Raw genomic sequence first — 19,319 nt, forward strand, 5'->3', positions numbered from 1 at the left:
TCAAATTAAGTGTAACATACACTGATTACATGTACGGATTTGTCAGTGATGACTGACACAAATCTCTTCAGGCTCTTACCTACTGTGGGTCGGCAACAGTGAACAAATTTTGGGATGTCAAGTCAGTTGACCAAAACAGCAACTGCTCCACAAATGAGGTAAACTTTCTCTTCAGCGTAGACTGTAGCAGAGACAAATAGTGGAAAGCAAGTTAATCAACACAATGTGAACCAAAGCTTGAAAACAAAAGTAGACTTAAAACATGCTGCATGCTTGGAAAAAATGAGCACCAGATGGAAAAAAAAAATGTGTTGAGGGTCTCTATCTTACTCTACAGCCCCCCCAAAAAACAACAACAACAACAACAACAAAAAACATTCTGGGGAGTTACTGTTTTGAAAGCAATTTGACACAGAATTATATGGATTATTATTGCTACTATACTGGAAGTCAACTGGAGAGATTACATTTCTCAGTTGTCTTGGGAACAAACACCTTGGGAACCCCCGGGAAGAGTTAGAGGACATGGCCGAGGACAGAGAAGTGTGGGATGAGCTGCTTGCTCTGCTGCCACCGTGACCTGGACCCGGGTAAGCAGCTGAAAATTAATGAATGAATGGAGGTCAAGACCCCTATTTACCCTGCACCCCACCACTCCCACAACGTACAGACTGATCATCCCTGTACTGCATGCCTGCACAGCCCCATTCCACTATATCTATCTGACAGTAAATTTAGTTTTGCCCATTTGACTATTTGACTCCTTTACTTTTTACTGTTGTTTATGCAATTATTACTTCTTACAGAAGTATTTTCTTTTATTGTTGTTTATGCACCAATGACACCAGATCAAATTCCTTGTATGTGAGAACTGACTTGGCAATAAACTCGATTCTGGTTCTGATCTGACAGTAGTGCAATGTTAAATACTCCCGTTAAACAGCTTTCAATAGAAGGTGGCTGTTAAAATAATTATTATTACTCAAACAACAAATCGCAGACCCATCAGACACACTTTAAAGATTTAATCTTGCACAATTCTCACAATAAATGTTAATACATTTTTGCTTAAACCCAAATATATTGTTTGCACTCATGCAGTTGGGTGCACAGAGATTAATGATGATGAAACTGAGGGAGCCTAGTTTTGTGTATTTTTTTTAATATGCTCATGTGATTTGTGTGTGCGATATACCCACTCTTTGGCAAAAGTCGTAATTATGATAAAAGTGATGTGCAGGGTTTTTAACGAACAATGAAGCTTTATCAGGACTATGAAATAATTTCATAAATACTGAAAACATCACTTAAGTTTAGGTATTGTACCAGCAGGCTTGGAAAACAGTTTAAGGGGAAAACACTGAAAGACCTATGTACACGTCTTACTGTAATAGAATCAGTAGAATTTCATGGGGAACTCTAGGGCTGACCAATTTATTTCTGGACAAATATCTAATTGCCATTTTTCCGACAGATATTTCAACTGCAATTTGGTTTGCAATTATAATATTTGAAAGGAAAACTTCAGTTCAGTATTCACTATGTACGTGTAAAACAAGATGGAGAATTACCACTTAATAGAACATTGAAATATTAATCATTTCTGATTGGTTCATTCATTTTCTCCACTTGACCTGTCCTTGAATGAAACAAATCCCAAAGTACTGCAACATGAACTACTTTCACCATCACAGACTTAAACGTTGAAACGTCACAGTTCACAATGTATGGAACTGCAGCAAATTATTTCATTATCAATAACTCTACTGTTTAAGATAGCCTACTTTATAAAACTATTAGAAATTGTGGGAAATTGCCACGATACTTTCTTAGGGCTCCAAGTCACTTTACCATTTTTAAATTGGTTATTAAATCTTTAGGAAGAGGAAAAAAAAATCTATTTACAACAAATAGAAAATGTCAGTGGCGTTACATCTGACACTACAACTCAGTGAGTGAAAACATCAATGTTTTAGTACTACTGTTGTTAAGAATTGGTGTGACGAATATAATCACAGTATTCAGACAGTATTTTGACTTGAAATCTGTCACCTTACTGTTAAAGCGTTAGCATGTAGCTAACATTCTTAATCATGAACTTACCTCTTTAAATAAATGACAAAACCGATAATTACTTCTAGAAATATCCACACCACTGAACCGAATCAGATCCCCCCCCCCCCCCAAAAAAAACAAAAAAACAAAAAAAAAAAACACTGCCTGCCCAACTGAATTTCTCTTTCAAAACAAATATTTTGCCTATGAAGCGAAGATTCACCTGCATACAGCGAGAATTTAGCTGTCAGGATAAAGTCAACCATGCTGGAGACAACAGCGCACCAACAAACTCAGCCACGCCGTCAGCGACGAGTGACAGCTTTGGGAGCCAATAGCAAAGCATAAAAACTAAACTCCGAGATTGACATTTCATTTAGCCAGTAGTAGAGTCAGATTGACCTCTTAGGTTTCCTCTCATTGTAAATTAAACCAAACAATGCCGTAACGATTGACAGTATATGTGGCGAGTCCAAAAATTGAGTTTCATTATGAGAGCCTGTAAATGAGTATGAAATGAAAGTGGCAGCCTTTGAAACAAATCAAAAGGCACAAGTGGGTGGTACTTGAGATGGGCGTGGCTAAGCCCTGGTTCGGTTGCATCACAGCGCATACACAATGGCTGCTGGAAAGTGGGGAAAGCAAACAATTTTCAGGCCCGCCGCGTCTGACAAAAATAGGAGAAAAAAATTATTAAAAATTCGAAAAATAATAGAAAGTCAAGAAAAAGTCCGCAGAAAGGATGTTAAGGCGTCCGGGGTAAGTTTGGTGTCAGTTAAGTTCCTGGTCACACAGTAGTTGAATTAAAATATCGGAGTTATTTAAATTATGACAGAGGGGTGAGCAGAGAAAAAAGTTAGTGTTAATCAGTTCCCCGTTTGGGAACACAGACACAAGCGAGCCAAGGCACGAGCTTTTAAAAAATCAAATAAATTATGGCATTGTTGACAGCAGTGTCACGGTGAGCGTGTACGATCGTTAAGGACCTTAAGAATGAGCAGAGTGAAGTAAAGTCGAGTCAAGTTGACTGAGAGGTGATTTTTAAAGGCAGTAAGAGCAGCAGTGCTGTCACTGTGACCGGATCACTCTCTGCCAGTAAACAACGGCTCCTCAGCTCTACAAACAACAACAAATCACTTGTCACGCGTACGCAACAAGTTGAGCATTTCGGCAGTGACCCACGCCGCAAACTTTCACACAGATCCACTTCAATTTGGCTGCTGTGGCAGGTTGCACGAAATCCTGTTTCTACAATATGTGCGCCCTCGATCTGGATTTCCTGTCAGTGTAAACATTAAATCCACAAACTGATGTCGTCTGCTGGTTTTATGGCTCAGATGAATTGTACGCAGTGATTTGTTGCAAGCTCATCAATAATACGATTTCAAAACTGGGTCCAGCAGGGTTGTTGATAGTATGATTGGTAATGTGACTGGAAAACTGTTCAAACTTGTTAGTTCAAGTTGTGTGATTGAAAAGCTGAGTCTTATCGTGGAATTGGGAAGTTATAATCCATCATTATATAGTGTAACGTTGCCTGTGGGGATCCACGGGCTGTAGATTGGGTAGTGTTTATAAAATGGAAATGGCTATTCGCATGGCGGCCGTGTCCATAACTCTCATTTCACTATTCGCACGGCAAGACTCTGGTGCCAGAACTTGGAACTACTTGTATAAACAAACATACTGCATTCAAGATGTCATAACTCCTTTAATATTTGTCCGATCCAACACGTGATCAGGTGAAAACTGAGCAAATTCACAGAACAAGAAAGGTGCCAACTCACCCATGAAAAAATCAGATATAGCAAGGTTTAGAAAGAAGTAATTGCTTTAATTTCTCAGGGTTTTATCCATAATAAAAGCCACAATAACAAGCGTGTTTCCAGTAAAACAAACGACAACCAGAGTGACCATGAGCACCGAGAGGATGACCAGCAGGTAGCCCTGGAGGACAGCCTCAGCCTCGGACACCGCAGGAGTCACGTTCCCACTGGAGTTGGAATCAGGAATGTGCACGCTCATAGTTAAATTCAAGTTTAAATTATTGCATATATATATATATATATATAATAAATAATAATATTATTACTATTATTATTATTTTTATTTATTTATTTATTTTTGACGTAGAACACGTGGACAAAGTCCAGTTGCGCACAGGCACCATGCGTCCCGCTGTGCCAAGCAGCATGAAAGCGCTTTGATATGTTTCTCCAAAGGCCAACATCTTGAATGCAGTATGTTTGTTTATACAAATAGTTCCAAGTTTTGCCACCAGAGTCTTGCCGTGCGAATAGTGAAGTGAGAGTTATGGACACGGCCGCCGTGCAAATAGCCACGGCCTAAAATAGGTAGTTGACATTTTTCAAGGCTGGCAATAAATTAAGCAATGAGTTGGAATGGTGTGTGAATCCAGAATGTTTTTAGAACATTAAACCTCAACAGTTTTTAGATGAAGAACTCAGCCCTTTTATTTCCTGTTAATTACATCATTTTTATGTTAATTTACTTTTGTAATGTATTTAGAAATTGTTTAGGTTGTTGTTATCATATACACACTATTTTATTATTATTATTTTATTATTACTTCTATATTGTCATTTGATTTTTAAATGGACCACAATGGAAATAAGTGTTTTTACTTTCTTGTGTCATCCATGTATTTTTAACATATTTACAATTATATGCATAATATAAAGATTATTTACTGCCTCCTGCTGGAAGGGCGTGTGAGTCCAAAATGTAATTAGCAACTTTAGCTAATACAGTAAATCAATAACATTAACAACACTGTAAAGCTAACACAAACCACAATCTCAAAACCCCAAACTCCCATGGTGCATTGCAGTGCAGCATCCGTTGTTTATTCGTTAGCTAAAATTGGTCATTCCTCCAAAAATATTTGTCCTATCGACTTTCCATTTTCTCAGCATTCATCCTTGACCCAAAATACATAAGCATGCCAAACGGCAAATGTCAGCTCTCCCCGGTTTTTGCGTTATCAAAGCCATAGAAACACACACACATAGAGGCCACTTGGCTATTATAATATAGATTGTAAGATGTTGCAGCTCATGGGTTCATATGATTAATGGTGTGACAGGAAATGTGATCTCCGATAGATTTTTATCCATTTCTTGTTGAAAAGTTCTTCTCAAAGTATGATTGTAAAGTTGTGATTGAGCGTGAGACTGCGAAGCTCTTGACAGTGTGATTGAAAAGGTGATATTGATAATGTGACTGGAAGGATGTTATGTTGATAAGTTATCAATCATGCAGTCAGAAAGTTGTTATTAATATTTAGAAAGATGGCTCATTGGCTCAGAAGGATGATTTATTGGAAAACTATTGTTTGTGAACATGTTATTAATAGAATGATTTGAAAGCTGTTGTAGATTGTTAAGGCAGTTAAAAATTGTTAAGGCAGTAGCTATTCGAACGTAGCCGTATTTGTATAGTGAAATTCAATTAGTACTTTAGCGTCTCTCTCATTGGTCAATATGGGTCCCATGATCATAAGGCTACATACTTGGACATGTATTTGCTACTGATATGTATTTGCTACTGAATTAGTGGTTATACATTAACCACTAATTCTAACCCTAACCATAACACCTATCCGTAACCCTAACCCAGTGGTGTCCAAAGACATTCCATAAAGGGCCAAGAGGGTGCAGGTTTTCTTTGCAGCCACTGACTCCATCAGGTAGTTTCACTGATGAACTCATCCCTTCTGCTCAAAGTGATGTTAATCAGTGAAATTGAAAAGTTGTTACTGATAGTGTTATTAGTAAGTTGTTTCAAATGAGTTTGAAAAGTTGTTATCTATAGAGTTATTGGAAAGATGTTACAGTTTATTAAATTGGAAAGTTGTTTTTGGTAGTGTGTTTGGAAAGTGGTTACAAAATGTGTTTGAATGGTTGTTATCAATAGAGTTACTGGAAAGTTGTTTAATTGGAATGTATGTTTGGAAAGTTATTAGCAGTGGTGTCACTAGAAAGTTGTGATTAGAAAATCTTATCAATGGTGTAATTGGGATGTCATAATCCATCATTATATAGTATGATTAGAAAATTGTTGCAGCTAATGTGATCATATAATTAACAGTGTGACTGGAAATTTCCCCCTGACCCCTAACCGGAGTAAGCGGGTATAGAAAACGGATGGATGGATGGACTGGAAATTTGTTGTGCCATAGATTTTTATCCATTGCTTCATTAAAAAGTTTTTATCAATGTATGATTGGGAACTTGCTATTGAGGATGTGACTAGAAGCTCTTATTAACAGTGTGATTAAAAAGTTGATATCAGATCAGATTGTTAATAATAGTTTGCTTAGAAAGCTGTAATAGATCATGGGATTGGAAAGTTGATTCATTGGAAAATTGTTAAAATGACTGTAAAGGTGTTATCAATAGAATGATTGTTATTGATAGTGTTATTATAAAGTTGTTTTAAATGTGCTTGAAAATTTGTTATCTATAAAGTGATTGTAAAGTTGTTATAGATTGTGTAATTGGAAAGTTATTCTTGACAATGTGGTGGCATGTTATTAACAGTGATGCCGGTAACGCGTTACTCTAATCTGACTGCTTTTTTAAGTAACGAGTAATCTAACGCGTTAACTCACTGTGTGTTACTATAATTTTTGTATTGTGGGTCGATCGCAGAATTAAAACCATGCTCGGAAGGGGAGTGCTGAGCACCTCACACTGGTGTCAGGAGCACAGCGTTCAGTTGAACTGTCCACTTTGCCCACTTTCAGCGAGCTGCGAGCTTTTCCTACACTGTGTTCCAAGTTGAAAAACAGTTTTCTCTCAAAGTGCTCAGAGCTATGGCTTTACAAAGACATTTTTAAGCTTTTTTCCCCCTTTTATTTAACCTCCTAAGACCCGGAGGTTCTCATGAAACAAAACTTAGTTTATGGTCTAGACAACCAAAAATGTCATGTCCACATATGTGGAGGCCAGGCCCTAGGAGGTTAAAACTCTCTGCTGCTCTGTATCGCCTCGCAAAAAGCAGTTGCAAGGCATTATCAACAAATACTAACTCTTTTTTGTTCCACCCAAATGCGCCTAATGTCTCTTTCTGTGGACGACATGATGTTAAAAAAAAGTTGATAAACTTTCTTACCTGTCAATCTGGTCAGGTTTTCTGCATAAATAAACATTATCCATTCTAGGGCTGGAGTTATCGACTATGTTAGTAATCAAGTATTCTATCAATTATTCTGGCGATTAGTTGAGTAATCGGATAAAAAGTACTTTTGCGTTTTTAAGCAACATCAACTGTCCAGGGCTCTTCCTAAGCAATGGCACAATATCGCTGCGCCACCACACAGATTGTCAAATTTAGTGTATCCCTTTCTGTTTTCCTGGATAATTATTTATTTGTTCACATCTTTACAAGTTTTGGATCTTTCCCAGTGTCAGGAGCTCAGCCAAAAAGGGCCAGTGTCTTGACATTTTGCTGAAATGGCGATGGGATGTGGCTTTCTTTTTTTGTTTTCCCCCAACGTGTAAAATGTAACCATTTTAACTTTTATTTTTAAGGTTGGTGGACTGTGCCCCTGCGTGAATTTTTATTAATCCCTCTTTCTCTGCAATTCAGAGTCTCTCTCTGCCCGCTCACATGGGCAGAGAGAGACAGCCGCCGGGTGAATAGTCACTCCCCATGTAGAGCGGAGAGCAGCCAGTGGACAAAACTGTTTTTTTTTTTTTTTTTGTTTTTTTTTTAAAACAAACACACTGCTTCGCTTTAAATGCTCAGTAAGCTATTTCACATGATCAGCATGGACTGTCTTTTTCCTAAAAGGCTTTATTTTACTCTGGGTTTCGCATTGGAAAGCGGTAGCTTTTGTGCTAATTTGATTAGCATTTACACGGTTTATGGGCATGCTCTAGTCTTCTTTTGTTTTTTTCTGGGGACGTTACAGCGCCGCACACAGGCCTGGCATATGTACTACAATGTTAAACAAAGCTTTGAGGCACAGAATTTGCCTCAAACATTTTTTGTAATCGAATTATTTGAGTTACTCGATGAATCGTTTCAGCCCTAATCCATTCTTCTGATCAGACAGCAAGTCAGTAGCGAATGCACGCAGGAAGGGGGCGTGGGTGGGTGGGTGGGTGGTCGGGGTACGTGGCTCCCCACAACAGCCCTAGATTAAAGGTGTACTTTTGAAGACATTTTTTCATACTATTACTACTTATAATAATAATAATAATTTCAACAACTAAAATGTTTAGAAAGAATTTAAATGTTAGAAAAATGTAATAGTTACATTTATAAACAACATTGGTGAGAAATTGTTTTACCGTTACAGTACTGTCAACATTTAGGGCCCCTTCACACATAGTGTGAAGTTTGGTCGAAGTGCGCATGAAGCAGGAATTGTGTGCAAAACGTGTAAAATCGTCCCTGCCACCAATGACTCGTACACCTGTTGCAACAACTATTTGCGCATACCACCGCTGTGAAAGCCCATCAAACCCTCTCATGGCAGATGTCGACCAAATTCCAGCTGACACGCACGAACAACTAACACTGCTCGTTTGGCACTTATAAAATGTGTGGCCATTCGCTCTCTTGGCACAACAACAGTCTGTAGAAAATCATTGTTGTGCTGGCAGTGAAATTTGTCTAAGTTCCCCACAAGTGTGGCTCTGGTGTGTGCGCTGAACTGACAGGAGGCGTGTCCGCCCACTGTGGATATCTGTCATTCTGACATCCCAGCGGGACAACAACTACTGTGTTTGGACAAATATGGACTAACAACTGCCCACTGTGACGCGCACATGTCTGTTTGCTGTCATCACGTGGACATAAATAAAAACATATATCACTGTGGCGATATATACTGTGGACTGCAGCAAGCGTGTGCGCACTCCCTCGCTGCAGTCCATTGATAGGCTGCCCCCAGGCTGAAATGGACCGTCAGATCAGAACACGCAGTGTGCGATCTGACTTTCACGTCACCCACGTGAGCTCTGTTCCATATGACGCAGTGTCAGTTCTGGTGCGCTGTCCACAAGACACGAGTGTCAGTCAGGACACGAGCAGGCCGGCTGGACACGCGCCAGAAGATGTGGACATGAGAAGAGCGAACTGCTTCTCATTCATGTCATTTCATGACTATATGTGACCATGGGTCATCTACGGAGGAACAGACAGATCATATTTGTATTCCCCGCTTGATAAGAGGGATTCAATATAAAATGCTGTGTTTTTTATGGTGTATGTTTTTTTTTAAACTACGTCCATCTCTTTGTTGATTTCAGGCATTTTCCCCACATCATTTACAGGCCAGTGACGGTAGCTTAGTGGTAAAGTTTCGGGCTGGCAGTCAGTAAAGTGCAGGTACGAATCCCGTGGGTGGTATGTTTTTTGTTTTTGTTTTTCCACATAAGCGACGCGATGTGGTTCCACAGGTACCAGCTGGTGTTTATTTTTTATTGAATCCACATAAGCAGCGCGATGTGGTTCCACAGGTACCAGCTGGTTTTTATGTTTGACAGTTATATGAAAAAGTTTGGGCACCCCTGATAATTTTCATGATTTTCCTTTATAAATTGTTAGTTGTCTGGATTAGAAATTTCAGTTAAATATATCATATAGCAGACAAACACACTGATATTTGAGAAGTGAAATGAAGTTTCTAGTATTTACAGAAAGTGTGCAATAATTATTTAAACAAAAGTGGACAGGTGCATAAATTTGGGCACCCTTGTCATTTTATTGATTTGAATACGTGTAGCACTAATTATTGGAAAACAAAATTGGTTTGGTAAGCTCACTGACCCTTGACCTCCTTACACAGGTGAATTCAATCATGAGAAAGGGTATTTAAGGTGGCCATTTGCAAATGTTTTCCCCTTTTACATCTCTTCTAATGAGTGGCAACATGGGAGCCTCTAAACAACTCTTAAATGACCTGAAAACAAAGATTATTCAACATCATTGTTTAGGGGAAGGATACAGAAAGCTATCTCAGAGATTTCAGCTGTCAGTTTCCACTGTGAGGAACATAGCGAGGAAATGGAAGACCACAGGCACAGAACAAGTTAAGGCCCGAAGTGACAGGCCAAGAAAAATCTCAGATAAGCTGAAGCGAAGGATGGTGAGAACAGTCATAGTCAACCCACAGAACTGCTCCAAAGACCTACAACATGATCTTGCTGCAGATAGTGTCTCTGTGCATCATTCAACTGTACAGCGCACTTTGCACAAGGAGATGCTGGAATGCAGAGGAAGGCTTTTCTGTGTTCATGCCACAAACAGTCACTTGAGGTATGCTAAAGCACATTTGCATAAAAGCCAGCTTCATTTTGAAATAAGGTGCTGTCAGTGGTGGGCACAGATAACCAAAAAATTACCTTCGATAACAGATATTCAGATAACTGAAAAGTTATCTTTGATAAAGATAAAATGATAAACCACCCAAAAATGTATCAGAAGTTACAGATAACAGATAACCGATAAATTCCAGTATTGTCTCTGGTACATTTGCAGCTACTAACAAGCTGAATTTAAGTTTTAACATCACGATCGCTTCTGGTAGCATCAAAAGTGACAAAAGACCCAAACAATGAGCCCGCACTTCTGTCTTTGAACATCTTGCTCCCTGCTGGAAGCTCTTGTTTCCACATGGCTTCCAGCACAGAAGCAAGCTGAGAGGAACCGCAAAGCTCAGGTGTCTACCCAGTCACAACGCTCCCGTCAGGTGGAGGTCTTGGAAAATAAAGCAATGCTGTTGTTGTATGAGATGAACTCAAAGATCTAAAACTTTTTCCACATACACAATATCACCATTTCCCTCAAATATTGTTCACAAACCAGTCTAAATCTGTGATAGTGAGCACTTCTCCTTTGCTGAGATAATCCATCTCACCTCACAGGTGTGCCATATCAAGATGCTGATTAGACACCATGATTAGTGCACAGATGTGCCTTAGACTGCCCGCAATAAAAGGCCACTCTGAAAGGTGCAGTTTTATCACACAGCACAATGCCACAGATGTCGCAAGATTTGAGGGAGCGTGCAATTGGCATGCTGACAGCAGGAATGTCAACCAGAGCTGTTGCTCGTGTATTGAATGTTCATTTCTCTACCATAAGCCGTCTCCAAAGGCGTTTCAGAGAATTTGGCAGTACATCCAACCAGCCTCACAACCGCAGACCACATGTAACCACACCAGCCCAGGACCTCCACATCCAGCATGTTCACCTCCAAGATCGTCTGAGACCAGCCACTCGGACAGCTGCTGAAACAATCGGTTTGCATAACCAAAGAATTTCTGCACAAACTGTCAGAAACCGTCTCAGGGAAGCTCATCTGCATGCTCATCGTCCTCATCGGGGTCTCAACCTGACTCCAGTTCGTCGTCGTAACCGACTTGAGTGGGCAAATGCTCACATTCGCTGGCGTTTGGCACGTTGGAGAGGTGTTCTCTTCACGGATGAATCCCGGTTCACACTGTCCAGGGCAGATGACAGACAGCGTGTGTGGCGTCGTGTGGGTGAGCGGTTTTCTGATATCAATGTTGTGGATCGAGTGGCCCATGGTGGCGGTGGGGTTATGGTATGGGCAGGCGTCTGTTATGGACGAAGAACACAGGTGCATTTTATTGATGGCATTTTGAATGCACAGAGATACCGTGACGAGATCCTGAGGCCCATTGTTGTGCCATACATCCAAGAACATCACCTCATGTTGCAGCAGGATAATGCACGGCCCCATGTTGCAAAGATCTGTACACAATTCTTGGAAGCTGAAAATGTCCCAGTTCTTGCATGGCCGGCATACTCACCGGACATGTCACCCACTGAGCATGTTTGGGATGCTCTGGACCGGCGTATACGACAGCGTGTACGACAGCGTGTACCAGTTCCTGCCAATATCCAGCAACTTCGCACAGCCATTGAAGAGGAGTGGACCAACACTCCACAGGCCACAATTGACAACCTGATCAACTCTATGCGAAGGAGATGTGTTGCACTGCATGAGGCAAATGATGGTCACACCAGATACTGACTGGTATCCCCCCCAATAAAACAAAACTGCACCTTTCAGAGTGGCCTTTTATTGTGGACAGTCTAAGGCACACCTGTGCACTAATCATGGTGTCTAATCAGCATCTTGGTATGGCACACCTGTGAGGTGGGATGGATTATCTCAGCAAAGGAGAAGTGCTCACTAGCACAGATTTAGACTGGTTTGTGAACAATATTTGAGGGAAATGGTGATATTGTGTATGTGGAAAAAGTTTTAGATCTTTGAGTTAATCTCATACAAAATGGGAGCAAAACCAAAAGTGTTGCGTTTATATTTTTGTTGAGTGTATCTTTTAATGTTGAATAATGCACTAATTCTGAAGTTTTGTAACAAACACAGACAGATCGCAAAGGATTCTGGGTAAAATGTGCCTCCGCTAAACACTGATTGGTTGAGTCATTCATTATGAACCTTAACACTGATTGGTTGAGTCATTCATTATGAACCAACACGTTAATGTGACGTGTGTCGTGTGTTGGTGTTTACAGATAAATGTGCTTTTGTAAAATGTTCCATTTTTTTATTTGTAAAAACAGGCGTTTTTATGGAGCCCTGGAAGTGTCATCACAAAATGTTTTGCATGTGGAGAGAATGTGCGCACGTTTTATGATGTTGTGCGCACGTTTTATGATGTTGTGCGCACGTTTTAAGCATCGTTTGAGTAAAACAAGGGCACAATCTACTTAAATGTGGCCACAATTTGTAAAACGTGCACTCAATATTGTCTTGACACATAAATGTTGGCTATTAGCCAACAAACCAGGAGACAATGTAATACATTTCCACATTAGAAATGGCTCTGGTCAGAGTGTATCATCATGGTTTGGGCGCACAAGGACATATAGAGAACTCCAGCTGCCCAGCATGGCATCATCTGGAGTTTAAGCACATTAAAAAGGCTGCTGAGGGCGAAGCGTCTCATCATCGTGAGGATGAAGTTCATTTTGAACGAAAGGAAAACGTGTCCACATTTTATTAATTTGAAGGCTCAATTAAAGGAAAACGTGCGCACGAATTATCATGGCCAGAAAAAAATATCACTTTTAGTGACCTCTCCCGGGTTCTGTACTCCCATCGAGAGTTTTTGTAAATTAAATTTGAAAAAAAAAAAAAGCTTCTGTTTACGTTTTGCTTCTGGAAACACGAGTCTGACGTGTGGTTTTTGAACGTACAATGTGTGTGAGAACATAAATCGTGCACTCTGAACTTTTACACCGTGCGGTTCTGTGGTACAGTTTGAGCTGGAACCGAGTACAGTGATTGAAAATATATCAGCCCAGCTTCAGGGCCAGTACTGCCATGAACACTACTGGCCAATAGATGGCAGTAGAGACCTTGAAAACGTGCTAAAACAAAATTCGAGATAATCCGTGTCTGCTACATTTAAGATGCATGGAATTTAATAAATGCAGAAACAATAACGTCTATAAACCCAGAGAATATATTCATGAGAGTTTTAGGCACTAGCGTTTAATGCTGTTGTCTGTGGAGCCTGATCAGAGTGTTTCAGATGCATTTCTCATGTCGTGAACGTGATATTACCCTATCCTACCCATAATGCACTGCTGGGCACAGCATATATCCACACTAAAACCTTAAAAATTAGCGCATTACTTTTAAACTAAAACATATATCTGATGTTTTCACTTTATAAAACTTCAGACATGACGTTAATTTAAATAACTTGTTCGAAATTAGTTTGGTTAAAAGTTGAACCATAAGTTAAAAATGTATGCCTCTGGATGACTTGGGTGATATTGCCCTCGTATTAGTATGGGGTTAAAAGAAATGAGGGTTTTTTTTTTTGGTGACCACTTCTCCTTTGCCTGCAGAGGATAGAACGGTTTCTTCTTGAAGCAGCTCTTCTCTGTTTTGCAGAGGGTAGAACTACACATCAGCTACGAAACATTTAACAGGTAGGTGCTCAGCTGATTTTAAATTTATAAATGTTTGTAGCTGTTCAGCTTTATTTACCACGTTATCAGTCTAAAAATTATCGGACAAAAATTTATCGCAAGATAATTAGTCCGATAATGGCTTTTAAAGTTATCCAGAAAGATAATCCGATAATGAAAACATTATCTTCGATAATTATCAGTTATCGGATTAACGGAACTGTGCCCACCACCTGGTGCTGTGGACTGATGAAACTAAAATTGAGTTATTTGGACAAAACGAGGGACGGTATGCATGGCTGAAAAAGAACACAGCATTCCAAGAAAAACACTTACTACAAGTAAAATTTGGATTTGGTTCCATCATGCTGTGTGGTTGTGTGACCAGTGCAGGTACTGGGAATCTTGTTAAGTTGAGGATCACATGGATTCCAGTCAGTATCAGCAGATTCTTGAGAACAATGTTGAAGAATCAGTGACGAAGTTGAGGTTGCGCCGGGACTGGATCTTTCAGCAAGACAACGACCCTAAACACTGCTCAAAATCTACTAAGGCATTCATGCAGAGGAACAAGTACAACATTCTGGAATGGCCATCTCAGTCCACAGACCTGAATATTATTTAAAATCTGTGGTGTGATTTTAAGCGGGCTGTCCATGCTCAGAAACCAACAATCCTGAGATGTTTTGTAAAGAAGAATGGTCCAAAATACCTTCAGCCAGAATCCAGACTCTCATTAGACGCTATAGGAAGCGTTTAGAGGCTGTTATTTCTGCAAAAGGAGGATCTACTAAATATGTGATGTATTTTTTCTGTTGGGGTGCCCAAATTCATGAACTTCATGAACTATGAACTTCATTTCACTTCTCAAATATCAGTGTGTTTGTCTGCTATATGATGTATTTAACTGACATTTCTGATCCAGACAACCCATGATTTACAACCCCTGGCAATAATTACGGAATCACCGGCCTCAGAGGATGTTCATTCAGTTGTTTAATTTTGTAGAAAAAAAGCAGATCACAGACATGACACAAAACTAAAAGACCAAGCAGAGGGAAAAAAATATGGACTCACTCAATTCTGAGGAATAAATTATGGAATCACCCTGTAAATTTTCATCCCCAAAACTAACACCTGCATCAAATCAGATCTGCTCGTTAGTCTGCATCTAAAAAGGAGTGATCACACCTTGGAGAGCTGTTGCACCAAGTGGACTGACATGAATCATGGCTCCAACACAAGAGATGTCAATTGAAACAAACTTAAAAGAGGGTAAATCATCACGCAATGTTGCAAAAGATGTTGGATGTTCACAGTGAGCTGTGTCTAAACTCTGGACCAAATACAAACAACATGGGAAGGTTGTTAAAGGCAAACATACTGGTAGACCAAGGAAGACATCAAAGCGTCAAGACAGAAAACTTAAAGCAATATGTCTCAAAAATCGAAAATGCACAACAAAACAAATGAGGAACGAATGGGAGGAAACTGGAGTCAACGTCTGTGACCGAACTGTAAGAAACCGCCTAAAGGAAATGGGATTTACATACAGAAAAGCTAAACGAAAGCCATCATTAACACCTAAACAGAAAAAAAACAAGGTTACAGTGGGCTAAGGAAAAGCAGTCGTGGACTGTGGATGACTGGATGAAAGTCATATTCAGTGATGAATCTCTAATCTGCATTGGGCAAGGTGATGATGCTGGAACTTTTGTTTGGTGCCGTTCCAGTGAGATTTATAAAGATGACTGCCTGAAGAGAACATGTAAATTTCCACAGTCATTGATGATATGGGGCTGCATGTCAGGTAAAGGCACTGGGGAGATGGCTGTCATTACATCATCAATAAATGCACAAGTTTACGTTGATATTTTGGACACTTTTCTTATCCCATAAATTGAAAGGATATTTGGGGATGATGAAATCATTTTTCAAGATGATAATGCATCTTGCCATAGAGCAAAAACTGTGAAAACATTCCTTGCAAAAAGACACATAGGGTCAATGTCATGGCCTGCAAATAGTCCGGATCTTAATCCAATTGAAAGTCTTTGGTGGAAGTTGAAGAAAATGGTCCATGACGAGGCTCCAACCTGCAAAGCTGATCTGGCAACAGCAATCAGAGAAAGTTGGAGCCAGATTGATGAAGAGTACTGTTTGTCACTCATTAAGTCCATGCCTCAGAGACTGCAAGCTGTTATAAAAGCCAGAGGTGGTGCAGCAAAATACTAGTGATGTGTTGGAGCGTTCTTTTGTTTTTCATGATTCCATAATTTTTTCCTCAGAACAAGTGAATGAACATCCTCCGAGGCCGGTGATTCCATAATTTCTGCCAGGGATTGTATAAAGGAAAATCATGAAAATTATCAGGGGTGCCCAAACTTTCTCATACAACTGTATTTATTACACATAAGCGCCGCAATGTCGTTCCACAGGTACAAACTGGTTTTTATATTTTAATTATTCCACATAAGCGGCGCGATGTGGTGCACCTCACACTGTGTTCCTGCTCGAAAGACACTGTCGCATGCATGAACCCTCGCACCGAGATGGTGCACGCCTGCTCATCGGTGCGACGTTTCGTAGTGCGCTAATTACAACTGTTTTGCGCTGTTTCGCCGTATTCAACCAAACTTCGCACTATGTGTTCAGGGGCCTTTAAATATGAGGTCAAGAAAGATGTATTTATGTTCATTGAAGTCAAGAAAGGGTGACTATAAAGTGAGTAATGGCAAAACTGGTTATAATTTTCTTGTTGAGGTGGCAGGAAGTTGTTGTTGGCAGCTGCTAAAAGCAACTAATAAAGTAACTAATAATCTAACTTAGTTACTTTTAAAAATGAGTAATCGGTAAAGTAACTAAGTTACCTTTTTGAGGAGTAGTCAGTAATTGGATTACTTTTTCAAAATAACTGTGGCAACACTGATTATCAGTTCTTTAATTTGGGATCTTGTGCATTGTTGTTGTGTACTCTTTATTATTGGCATTTCTTTTATTAGAAGAGTTTACTTTGTTTTGTGCTTTGATTCCTGCCTGGGTAGGTCCTATATAAATAGTAATTATTATTGTTAATAAAAAATGTGTAGGCATCAGTAGAGTAATTGGAACGTTGTTGCTGACAAAATGGTCAAAAATTATTCAAGTATGTTTGCACAGTTGGTATAGATTGTGTGATTGTAAAGTTGTTTAGAAAGTGCTCAAAAACGTATCAATAAAGTCATAAGCATAGTGACATAGCAATGCTCATTGAAAACCTTGATCTTAACAAGGCAACTGGTCAAGACGAGATTGTTGTGAAAGTGTAGGAACACGGACCCACAACAGGGGGCGCAATGAACGGACAATGGAGAAGGTAAATAACAAGGTTTACTATTGTGAATCGAGCACAATAAATACAACAATCACAATTTGGGGTCGAATCCGCTGGTGTCGTGTGGGCAGGCTCGAAGGTAGGAGACGTCCGTCTCAGTCGAACCGGAACCACCCAGATCTCCTCTGCCACCGAACCCTGGAAATACTGGAACCGCCAAGTCCCGAATTCCCAGGTGGCCACTGCCTCCGCTCGTCGGATCCGGTACTGCTGGCGGGAGAGAGCAACAACACACAGGTGTGGATGCGACCGCACCCAGTAACGGAGAGGGGAGAAGCCGCCTCCACCTCTTGTCAAAGTACAGCAGGAAGGTGAGTACTTATCCAAGCAATGAAGCTATCAGTAGTCAACAGTCCTGAAAAGGTTTAACAAGTTTAGCTGGTTGTTCAGAATATAAATGCAGAGAATATTACCTCAGTCTTAGGCGATATCTCGGCACTGAGGTGGAGACGCCGTCCTCCTGATATACCTCTGTGCTGAGTGGAACAGCTGTGTCTGGTGATGGGTGACAGCTGTCACCCAGGCTACTCCCATAAGGCGGCAGCGCCCTCTGGTGCCTGGAGCCCGCACTCCAGGCAGGGCGCCCTCTGGTGGTGGTGGGCCAGCAGTACCTCCTCTTCAGCGGCCCACACAACAGAGATTCCAGTTGTAGTTCTGAAAAATCTTTGCAGAGATTTCCCCAGTTTTGACTAAACTCTTTAGCCGCTGCTTGAAAGAGAAGTGCTTCCCAAAGACCTGGAAAATATCATCTGTTTGTCCTCTCTTCAAGAATGCCAGTGAACATTAAGACATTAATAATGTACTTGTTATACTGTCATTGTGCCATCATAGAATACTGTATGTAACAGAGATATAAATTGCGAAATGCTTGTGCAAATAGGGACTTTTATGACCATAATTGTATAAAATGAAGTGGTTTGGGGGCTTCAAAGGTTTTTAATGTAAAAACAAGTTCATTTCAGTGGTGTTAGGTTTGAGTCTGGTCCTTTTCTTTTTTACTACCTCTGCAGTGTTGGAGAAGATTCTCACACAGCACAGAAGCTGCTGGCATATGAATATAGATTTTGTCCAGCTTGTAAAGAGTTGAATAAACAGCTGCCTCCATCTTTCCTATCACCTTGGAAATTCACTGCAGAAAATGGTTCTGGGGAGCATTAGTATGGCTAAAACTCTTCAGCTTCTGGGGGCCTTCACCCCACAGACTCCCCGACAGCGCCCCTCTTATGCCGCGTTCACACCGGGCGCGACGCGAGCGACTGCAGCCACATGTTGCCATGTAATCCCTATGGAAGGACCAATTTTGGCGCCAAACCGCACAGCACGACGCGATGGAGGCGAGTGAAGCGATTTTGAGCATTTTGCGCATTTGTGGCGCGATATTGCGTCGCCTCACGTCGCGCTGCCCTCCTCCCCAAATTCAAAAATCTGAACTTTTTCGTCTCGTCGCGCTGCGATGACCAATCAGGGACTGAATATGTAGTGACGTGGAGATGTCTGGAGTTTGACTGAAGATGTGAACATGTCCTGTATCTGGTAGCAGCCTGTGAGCAGGACTTATGTCTCTTTTGTCCTTTATTTCACAATCATGACAGAGTTGTTGAAGTGAACAGCAGCACCACAGCAGCGGGGAGCGGAGTTTCTTTTTATTTTTATTTTACGTGCGCGCGCGAATCGTCCTGGATATTATTTTACTTATTAACTACACACCTGTATAAAGGAAATGGTGACTGGTTTCTAAACACAATTATGACAGAGTTTTTGGAGCGAGCAGCAGCCCTACTTGCAGCAGCGGGGAGCGGAGCTTTTTCCTTTTCTTTTTTTTTTTTTACGTGCGCCTGTAGAGAATATTTTATTAATTAACTACACAGATGTGACTGGTTTCTAAACACAATTATGACAGAGTTTTTTTGGGGAAGAGCCAGCAGCAGCAAGCAGCGGA

General features: G+C 40.5%; 2 protein-coding genes and 1 long non-coding RNA gene across 4 annotated transcripts in view; 1 reads left to right on the top strand and 2 right to left on the bottom strand.

Moving 5' to 3' along the window:
• Window positions 1-2,304, bottom strand: part of chchd7 (coiled-coil-helix-coiled-coil-helix domain containing 7) — a 29,674-nt gene extending 27,370 nt beyond the window's left edge. Inside the window, exons 1-2 of one of the 2 annotated variants that reach the window (XM_034172598.1) lie at window positions 2,279-2,304; window positions 80-181 (exon numbers count right to left, since the gene is read on the bottom strand). The gene's annotated coding sequence lies outside the window, so the exon portion shown is untranslated. Of the gene's footprint in view, window positions 1-79; window positions 182-2,103; window positions 2,191-2,278 lie in introns of those variants that run through there. The other variant, XM_034172592.1, reaches the window with a different exon arrangement.
• LOC117512516 overlaps window positions 1-19,319 on the bottom strand; it is a 528,597-nt gene that overhangs the window by 192,501 nt on the left and 316,777 nt on the right. The window lies entirely within an intron of this gene.
• plag1 (pleiomorphic adenoma gene 1) overlaps window positions 2,702-19,319 on the top strand; it is a 42,365-nt gene continuing 25,747 nt past the window's right edge. Inside the window, exon 1 of the mRNA XM_034172536.1 lies at window positions 2,702-2,814. The gene's annotated coding sequence lies outside the window, so the exon portion shown is untranslated. The remainder of the gene's footprint in view (window positions 2,815-19,319) is intronic.

Source organism: Thalassophryne amazonica, chromosome 1 (assembly GCF_902500255.1).
Source record: "Thalassophryne amazonica chromosome 1, fThaAma1.1, whole genome shotgun sequence".
NCBI classification, from domain to species: Eukaryota; Metazoa; Chordata; class Actinopteri; order Batrachoidiformes; family Batrachoididae; genus Thalassophryne; species Thalassophryne amazonica.